Source organism: Colobus angolensis, unplaced genomic scaffold, assembly GCF_000951035.1.
Source record: "Colobus angolensis palliatus isolate OR3802 unplaced genomic scaffold, Cang.pa_1.0 Scaffold100, whole genome shotgun sequence".
Taxonomy (NCBI): Eukaryota; Metazoa; Chordata; class Mammalia; order Primates; family Cercopithecidae; genus Colobus; species Colobus angolensis.
The window spans coordinates 8,167,789-8,177,194 of NW_012110920.1; positions in this window are offsets into that span (position 1 = coordinate 8,167,789).

Consider the following 9,406-nt stretch of genomic DNA (forward strand, 5'->3'; position numbering starts at 1 on the left):
AAAACCTTAACAAAACACTGGAGTATCTATGTGGAGTACTTGATAACCCCACAATATTAGTTACCTATTGCTGGAAAAAATTACTGCATAATTTAATAGCTTAAAACAACAAATATTTGTTATCTCACAGTTTACTTGGGTCAGGAATCCAAGTGCAGCTTAGGTGGGTGCCTTTGGTATAAGGTGTCTCATAAGGCTGCAATCAGGCTGCTAGCTGGGATTGCAGTCTCATCCGAAGGCTCAGCTGGGCAGAGGATCTTCTAACCTCCCTTCTAACCTCCCCCACATGGATTTTGACAAACTTTAATTCCTGACAGGTTGTTAGACAAAAGCCTCCTTCAGTTCCTTGCCATCTGGACCTCTCCACTGAGCAGCTCACAACATAACATTTGACTTCCCACAGAGTGAGCAAGTGTCAGAGCAGACGAGTGACTGTCACACATAAACTGTGTACCACAGCCACACAGTCTTTCTTTTCTGAGAAGGAGTCTCTGTCTGTTGCCCAGGCTGGAGTGTAGTAGCACACACAATCTCAGCTCACAGCAGCCTCTGCCTCCCAGGTTCAAGCGATTCTCCTGCCTCAGCCTCCCAAGTAGCTGGGATTACAGGCATGCCCCACCACGCCTGGCTAATTTTTATATTTTTAGTAGAGACAGGGTTTCACCATGTTAGCCAGGATGGTCTCAAACTCCTGACCTCAAGTGATCTACCCACCTCAGCCTCCCAAAGTGTTGAGGTTACAGGCATGAACCACCATGCTTGGTCCAACACACTCTTTTTGTGACCTAATCTCAGAAGTAACCTTCCATCCTCATCACTTCTACTATGTTCTGTTCATTAAAAATCAAGCTCACACTCAAGGGGAAGGGATGACACAAGGACATGAATACCAGGAGGCCGGGACCACTTTCTTAGAGGCTGCTTACCACATCTACTTTTGACCCTAAACATTTATCAACCATTGTCTACCACATTCTTCTGTATCTTTGCGATATTCAGGTTACTTAACTCTTTAACCACTACCGCACCACCACAACCTTTACTCCCCAAGTTATTCAGCTTAGATGGCGTGATCTGTCATTTTAGTAACTTTCTCACTAGTGTCTTACCTGGCCTATCTATCTCTTCATAATAACTAACTTGGGATAAACACACTGTCTACTCCCTCTTGGCATGCATCCAGGTAGCTAAGCCATGCTGGATGAAGCTGCAAAATAGGCCAGGTTGGCATTACTATCCATTAATGATTTCCTATTCCACCGGAGCCTTCAACACTATCTGGCCGTCATGTTATACTGCTCTAGATAAGCTTGCTTTCTACTCTTCACCCTTTTAAACCTTCTTCCTTCCTTCTCACTCCCAATTTCAATTTTGCACCCCACTTTCCAAAACTAAAAGCCAATGGTATGAGTTCCCTTGTGCTTCTATCACAAACACCTGTTTATAATTGCTAGCTACCATCCCCTCATCTTTTCCACCTTTTGAAATTGTAGTGTGCTCTGAATGCCATCGCCTGTCACTTTCTCTCTATTGAATCCTTCATATTAATATTAAAAAGTAAAATCCCCTGATAGCACTTTTGACTACCAGCTGCTCTCCTATATTTCTCCTCCTCTCCTTTACTGTCAATCTTTAAAGAATTGCCTGGACTATTTCCATTCCCTTACATCCTATTCTTTCTTCAACTCAATACATCTGCTTTCCCTCCCATTACTCTAATGAAATGGTTCTCACTAAAGTTATTAATGGCCTCCATATCACTAAAGCCAGGGGACATTTTTCAGCCTTCATATTACCAGACCTCTTGGTGGCATTTATAGCATACTTTTCCCTTGGCTTCTGTGATTCCGTATTTTTTATTTTTTTCTTCTGTGTCTTTGTGGTGGCATTATTGATATTTATGGTTTTCCAACATCTTTTAGGTGCATTTCTATATGGTGTTCATTTCCTCATCTCACCCCTTACCCCCCCAAGTCAAAGACCAGGACCTACATTGCCAGCTCCTCTCACAATCAAGTTTAACCATGTGATCTAGAGTCCTCCACTCAGTTGCATCCACATGAGACTTGGACTTAGAAAAAAATGATGTGAAGAAGGAAACAAGTCAAATTCATTTAGCTTGCATAGGTTATTGTGAGGGTTAAATTTTATAATATACATAGAGTAATTAGAACAGTGCCTGGGACAACGCAAGCACTGTTTCTGTGTTAGCTGTTATTATTCATACAGGAACAGTGATAGTGCTGGCAGCTTTTGGGGATAGCAAGAAACATTATCAGTAATCACAAAAACCAAGGTTAAGTTTCATTACCCTGATGTATAAGTTTCAAATAATCAAAAAAATATATTTAAAGGAGCCCTATTACCACCCTGTGTAAGCCAAAGATTGTCATCAAACATAAGACACTCAAAGCCATTTAAGGACCTGCTACCGTGGCTGTATGCCAGGTAAGATCATGGATAGATCAACAAATAAGGAAATAGATCATGGTGTGTTAAACATAATCTATAGGAGGTTGGAAGATTCAGTGTGATTTCAATAGTGGTGTCAAATGCTTAATCTACATTTCTAGGTGTGGCCAGCTGCAGAAGGACATGGTCAACCTTCATATGTGGAATTTATTTTTTCAGAAATTAAAAGAGGATCAGGGGAAAAAAATGCCTTGGTCTAGAGGGTAAAAGTTGACTCAATTAACCTGAAACAGGGACTGCCTTCCCCTAATTCTCATCAATGTTTGGGATTAGCTATGACTGTAAATTGTATAAAATGAGAAAAGTCTTTTTTTTTTAATGGATTACTGCTTTGCAAGACTGCATACCTGAATAATATGGGATGATATGTGTAATTTCATGTAATCAACACATCTGAATAATGAGAATAACATATTATCTACTTCACTTGGTTGTAACAAGGAGTGATTAAATAAATTAATACACATAAAGCAATAAGAGCAATGTCTGGCATATCGTTGTCTGCTTGATTGTTTATTTTGTTCATACACTTCATGCTGTGTCATTCCCTTTTACTGTTCTAAAAACAGTATATGCAGCTAAACTGCCTGCAATTCAGGGGCTCTTTGAGGGGAAGGTCACTCATCACATGAGAGGAGAAGGAAGAAAACCCATGAATTTTAAGAGTTTATTTTGGAAGACAAAGTCCTCCCATCCCACCTTAATCTTTCCAGGAACTTGTAGCAAAGTTCTCCTAAGAGAAGAGGTGGGCAGAGGCCTTAAGGGTTTCTATTGCATGACAATGCTTAAGGCTATACCTGCCTGCCCCAGACTGGCTTTTCACCCACTACAGTGCCTAGCTCAGGCAGTGCCTTCCTCTCCTTCCCCAGGCCAGCAATGCTGACTCCCCCAGAGCCTTGTAAGCAGCAATTTTTATAACTTTAACCATGCAAATGATTATCCAACTATAGCCAGAGGGTCCAGGAGAGCAACAGAAAAGGATTGCGCTCTCTGCATAACACTGGGCAAGATTCAGAATTTAAAATGTTGAATCCCGCTGAATAACTACTCCTCTTTGTGCTTTTAAGTCACTGGTGAATCGTTGGTGTGTTTGGATAGCTTTGGTTTATTTACACTATACATGTTCTTGTTATCACAGATTTTCTCTTCACCAGCATGGGGTCTACTTGCCTCTACTCTTCAAATGCCACTTTGTTTACTCGCTATGGTCCTCCTTTTCTGTAAATACTGTCTCAGCATTAACAGCCTCCTCTGTGGCTACCTAGCAGGTCATTTAGTAAATTATCTTTTAGTAAGAACTACATAGAATGCATACTCAGGAGCCTTAATTCCATTTACCTGTGTAAAGAAACTATTCACTATTACAACACAGTTCTAAAAGTACTCTGATAAATCATCCTGATAAGGAAAAAAGTGAAGAGGAACATAAAGAAACCAGAGCATCTATAGCGTTTTAAATAGTTCCTCTTTTGAAGAACGTAAGTACAGAAATAACAAAAGATAAATGCCAGTCGGACGCGGTGGCTAATGCCTGTAATCCCAGCACTTTGGGAGGCCAAGGTGGGCGGATCATTTGAGGTCAGGAGTTCTAGACCAGCCTGGCCAACATGGTGAAACCCCATCTCTACTAAAAATACAAAAATTAGTCGGGTGTGGTGGCACACACCTGTAGTCCCAGCTACTTGGGAGGCTGAGGCAGGAGAATCTCTTGAACCTGGGAGGTGGAGGTTGCAGTGAGCCAAGATCACACCACTGCACTCCAACCTGGCAACACAGCCAGACTCTATCTCAAAAAATAAATAAATAAATAAAATAAGATAAATGCCAAAGATAAATGCCAAATAGCTGTATCAACCTGGGGAACAAATGCCAGAGACTAATTCCTTTAAGATTCTGAGAACCCATGGAAAATGCTACAGGTAACATTATTCTTAGAACAAGAAAATGAATATGTAAAGCAGAGGACCACCATTTGGACTATATGCATGCATATAAATGTAACAGACTACAGAAAATATGTAATTCCTCAAGATCCTTTTTGCTCTTACTTACTTTGTTAAAGAGAATAATATTTGAACTGTAGTCAACTTTTTACCATCATAAAGAAGAAATTGAAGTCTAAAATACGGAAAAAAATCTTAGGAAACTGTAGCTAAAGTTAGTTCAAGTTTCCAAGCCCCACTGAATTAAAAGGAACTAAAAGCCTAAACTCAAGAAAATGTTTTCTTGATTTTGTTCAAAAGGGATAAGAAGTGAATTGTTTTGAAAAACCACACTTTAACTAAATACTTATTCTGGACAAATTGCTGATAGGTTATTAAACAGATGAGTTGGGAGTATGTGTTAGCCCTTTCTTGCATTGCTATAAAGAAATACCTGAGACTGGTTAATTTATAAAGAAAGGGGGTTTAATTGGCAAATGGTTCTGCAGTCTTTACAGGAAGTATGGTGTTGGCATCTGCTGGGCTTCTAGTGAAGCCTCAGGGAACTTTCAATTATTGTAGAAGGTGAAGGGGGGACAGGGTCTCATATGGTAAGAATGGGAGCAAGTGAGAGAGTGTAGGGGGAAGGTACCACACACTTTTAAAGACCAGGTGTCATGAAAATTCACTCACTATCACATAGACAGCACCAAGTGGATGGGGCTAAACTATTCATAAGAAATCCACCCCCATGATTTAAATACCTCCCACCATGCCCACCTCCAACATTGGAAATTACATAAGATTTAGAGGGGACATCCAAACTATATCAGTGTACCTACAAGAAAAGAAGGTTAATTGCTGAGAAGCAGAATAGGTAAATCAAATGGGGAAAGAAAGAGGAGCATAAGGTGGTAGAAGGAGGGAGAGTACAAAGAGTTCTTTGTAATATGGACCAAAAAGATCACTCAAGGAAGTCTTCAATGAAAAGTAAGCAGTATAGGCAGTGGTTACCACGAGCCTTGGGTGAGACTCGGTGCTGTCCCAGTGGTGGTGGCCACAGGAGTGCTTGTGTCACCCCACCTCAGCTCCAGGCAACTGGAGAAAGAACACAGAAAGAGATAGAGAGAGACTCCATTTATCTGGAAGAAAATAAGGGAGAGAACAAGAGTCTTCCTGGTAATCCAGAGAATTCTTCTGGATCTTATCTAAGACCACCAAGGAGGTACCTCAAAATGTCTGCAAGAGACACAGAAATACTGAACTTGGGTTGCCACCAATGCAGATACAGCTATGGTGGCCAAAAACTTAGATCACAGCATCCAAGTCCCTTCAAATACCTGAAGAGTCCTCCTAACAAGGATGGGTACAAAGGAGCCCAAACTATGAAGATTTCAATAAATACTTAACTATTCAATGCCCATACACTGACAAACACCGAGAAGCATCAAGAACATTCAGGAAAACATGACCTCACCAAACAAACTAAATAAGGTACTAGTGATTTGGCTGGGCGCAGTGGCTCATGCCTGTAATCCCAACACTTTGGAAGGCTGAGGTGGGTGGATCACGAGGTCAGGAGTTCAAGACTAGCCTGGCCAAGATGGTGAAACCCTGTCTCTACTAAAAATACAAAAAATTAGCTGGGTGTGGTGGCAGGCACCTGTAATCCCAGCTACTCGGGAGGCTGAGGCAGGAGAATGGCTTGAACTCAGAGGGCGGAGGTTGCAGTGATCCAAGATCACACCACTGCATTCCAACCTGGGTGACAGAGTAAGACTCTGTCTCAAAAAAATAAATTAAATAAATAAATAAAAATAAAGTACTAGTGACCAGTTACGGAGACACAGAGATATGTGACCTTACAGACAGAGAATTCAAAATAGCTGTTTTGAGGAAACACAGTGAAATTCAAGATAACACAGAAAAGGAATTCAGAATCCTAACAGATAGGATTTAACAAAGAGATTTAAATAATTTAAAAGGACTCAGAAGAAATTATGGAGTTTAAAATGCAATTGAGGCCAGATGCAGTGGCTCACACCTGTAATCCCAATACTTTGGGAGGCTGAGGCAGGTGAATTACCTGAAGTCAGGAATTCAAGACCAGCCTGGCCAACATGATGAAACCCCATCTCTACCAAAAAATACAAAAATTAGTAGAGCGTGATGGCACACACCTGTATTCCCAGCTACTCAGGAGGCTGAGGCAGGAGAATTGCTTGAACCCAGGAGGTAGAGGTTCCAGTGAGCCAAGATCGTGTGGCTGCACTCTAGCCTGGGTAACAGAGAGCCTGTCTCAAGCAAAAACAAACAAACAAACAAAAAAGCAATTGATATGCTGAAGAAAGTATCAGACTCTCATAACAGCAGAATTGATCAAGCAGAAGAAAGACATAGTGAACTGGAAGACAGACTGTTTTGAAAATACGCAGAGGATACAAAATAAATAAATAAGAAAAAGAATGAAACACAACTACAAGATCAAAAACATAGCCTCAAAAGGGCAAATCTAAGAGTTATTGGCTTTTAAGAGGAGATTGAGAGAGATAGGAGCAGAAAGTTTATTCAAAGGGATAATATCAGAGAACTTCCCAAACCTAGAGAACGACATCAACATTCAAGTACAAGAAGGTTACTGAACACTAAGCAGATCTAACCCAAAGAAGACTACCTCAAAGCATTTAATAAACTACCAAAGGTCAAGGATAAAGAAAGAATCCTAAAAGCCACAAGACAAAAGAAACAAATAACCACACAATGGAGTACCAATATGTCCAGCAGAAGACTTTTCAGTGGAAACCTTACAGGCCAGAAGAAGGCGGCATGACATATTTAAAGTGAGGAAGGACTGTAATCTCAGCATTTTGGGAGGCTGAAGCAGGTGTATTGCCTGATGTTAGGAGTTCAAGATCAGCCTGGCCAACATGGTGAAACCCCATCTCTACTAAAAATACAAAAATTAGCCAGGTGTGGTGGTGGGCACCTGTAATCCCAGCTACTTAGGAGGCTGAGGTGAGAGAATCGCTTGAACCCAGGAGGCAGAAGTCACAGTGAGCTGAGATCATGCCGCTGCACTCCAGCCTGGGAAACAGGGTGAGATTCTGCCTCAAAAAAAAATTTTTTTAATAAAATAAATAAATAAAGTGATGAAGGAAAAACTTTTATCCTAGAATAGTATATCTAGAGAAAATATCCTTCCCACATGAAAAAGAAATAAAGACTTTCCCAGACAAACAATAGTTGAGGGATCTCATAAACACCAGACCTGGCCTACAAGAAATACTAACAGAGTTCTTTAATCTGAAAGAAAGGAATGTTAATGAGCAAGAAGACATCACCTGAAGGTACAAAACTCACTGGTAATACTAAATACACAGAATATTATAACACTGTAATTGTGGTGTGTAAAGTACTCAAATCTCGAGTAGATAGACTAAAAGATGAACTGATCAAAAATAATAATTATATAAAATTTTCAAGACAATACAATAAGATATAAATGGAGCCAGGCGCAATGGCTCAAGCTTGTAATCCCAGCACTTTGGGAGGCCGAGATGGGCGGATCACGAGGTCAGGAGATCGAGACCATCCTGGCTAACACGGTGAAACCCCGTCTCTACTAAAAAAATACAAAAAACTAGCCGGGCGAGGTGGCGGGCACCTGTAGTCCCAGCTACTCGGGAGGCTGAGGCAGGAGAATGGCATAAACCCGGGAGGCGGAGCTTGCAGTGAGCTGAGATCCGGCCACTGCACTCCAGCCTGGGTGACAGAGCAAGACTCCGTCTCAAAAAAAAAAAAAAAGATATAAATGGAAACAAAAAAGTTAAAAAGCAGGGGGATGAATTTGTTTGTTAGTTTGTTTATTTATTTGTTTATTTATTTATTTTGAGATGGAGTCTTGCTTTGTCGCTGAGGCTGCAGTTCAGTGGCACGATCTCGGCTCACTGCAACCTCTGCCTCCTGGGTTCAAAGGATTCTCCCACCTCCATCTCACAAGTAGCTGGGATTGCAAGCATTTGCATGACACCCAGCTAATTTTTGTATTTTTTAGTAGAGGTGGGGTTTCACTATGTTGGCTGGGCTGGTCTCAAACTACTGACCTTAAATGATCCACCCACCTCAGCCTCCCAAAGTGCTGGGATTACAGGCATGAGCCACCATGCCCAGCCAAAGCATGTGAATGAATTTAAACTGTAGAGTATTTATTAGCTGTCTCTTGCTCATAGTTTGTTTATGCAATCATTGTTAAGTTGTCATCAGCTTAAAAATGGGTTTTTAAATATTATTTGTAAGACTTGCGGTAACCTAAAATCAAAAAACATACAACAGATACACAAAAAATAAAAAGCAAGAAATTAAAATGTACCACCTGAGAAAATCACTGCCGGCAAATGGAAGACAGGAAAGAAGGAAAGGAAGAGAAGACTACAAAACAAGAAAATAAATAAATAAAATGACAGAAGTAAGTATGTACTTATCAATAATAATATTGAATGTAAATGTATTAAACTCTCCAATTAAAAAACATAGAGTGGCTGCATGGATTAGAAAATAAGACCTAATGATCTCTTGCTTACAAGAAATACACTTCGCCTATAAAGACACATATAAACTGAAAATAAAGGAATTGAAAAAGATATTTCATGCAAATGGAAGCCAAAAAAGAACAGGAGTAGCTACGCTTGTATCAGACAAAATAAGTTTTAAGACAAGAACTACAAAAACAGACAAAGAATGCCATTATACGATAAAAAAGGAGTCATTTCAGCCAGAAGATATAAGAATTGTAAATGTGCGTATATCCAACACTAGGGCAGCCTGATATATAAAGCAAATATTATTAGAGCTTATAGAGAGAGTGAGAGCCCCGTACAGCAATAGCTGAAGACTTTAATACCCCACTTTTAGCACTGGACAGATCTTCCAGAAAGAAAATTAGCAAAGACATTGGACTTAATCTGCACTACAGACTAAATGCACCTAATAGATGTTTACAGAACATTTCATCC